Source organism: Pterocles gutturalis, unplaced genomic scaffold, assembly GCF_000699245.1.
Source record: "Pterocles gutturalis isolate BGI_N339 unplaced genomic scaffold, ASM69924v1 scaffold23946, whole genome shotgun sequence".
Lineage (NCBI taxonomy): Eukaryota > Metazoa > Chordata > Aves > Pterocliformes > Pteroclidae > Pterocles > Pterocles gutturalis.
In genome coordinates, this window is record NW_010106148.1 from 60,602 (window position 1) to 61,740 (window position 1,139).

Below are 1,139 nucleotides of genomic sequence, written 5' to 3' on the forward strand. Positions count from 1 at the left end.
GGGAAGGATTAATATTGTCTTCATTGTTAATTTCACCCCCAGTTGTTTATTTGTGCACTATCAGAAGTGGGATTCCAAAGTGTGTCCTTCCTTTCTGTGATTGTCAGTAGATGTGGGTATAGGAGACAGCTGGACTGCATACCAAATCCAGCTATTCACATGGCTAAATGACTTGATTTGTGCTTCCAGTTGCTTATTCTAGCAAAAGTCTAAAACTTATTTAATTTCAATACTGTATACTGTAGGTTTATACTTCACATTGTTTTTAACTGTCCTAAACTAACAAGATGAAGGAGCAAGATCCTCATCCAATGCCTTCAACAGAGCTACATCATCTTACTATGCATTTGTTAAATTTACTTGGTCTGTCATTACTTAATATATACTGCATTTCCATTAATTAAGGATAGTTATTTACATTGAAAGGGTGATGGGGTGGAATTGCTTAGATAGCAGAGCAAATCCCTCATGACTCTGGCACTTCTGCAATGTTTATCCAGGTCTGCAAAGACCCTTCTGGACCCATTCCGGCTTTTGCTCCACTATGGACTATTTTTAAAAGGCAAGTTATATATATTAGCATGCCAGGAGAAAGATATATGATTATCTAACATGAAAAACTGTTAGACACATGCTAGAAAAAGCTTACAGTACACCATGATGCCATTCTACTTTACATGTAGCAATTTGCTCATCAGTTCTACATAATACATCTGCAACAAAGAGGAACAAAGAACAACTAAATCTCGTACAGGTTTTAGTGTCAAATTATAACCCAAAACTGCAAAGTCAACTATTAAATCTCTTTTTCACTAAGAGAATTTGAACAGAAACAGTTTTCCACTGTTTGTATTACCACCACTAAAGCTCACAATGGATTCCTTATAGAAGATTCTTTATATACATATATAAAGATGATTCTCTGTACAGAATGAAACACTGTGACTGAGAAATACTGAGCTTTAAGCACAAGGCTTAATCAGCAGAACTAGCACTACACATTTTATATGAAGTTAAGGGAAGACAGAACAAGTTATTTATCGTCAATATCCTGTTCTCACCTAAAAAAAAAAAAAAGTATTTCCCTCTATTTCCATCCATTTTATATAGTAATGCATGTTTCACTCACATATCATAAC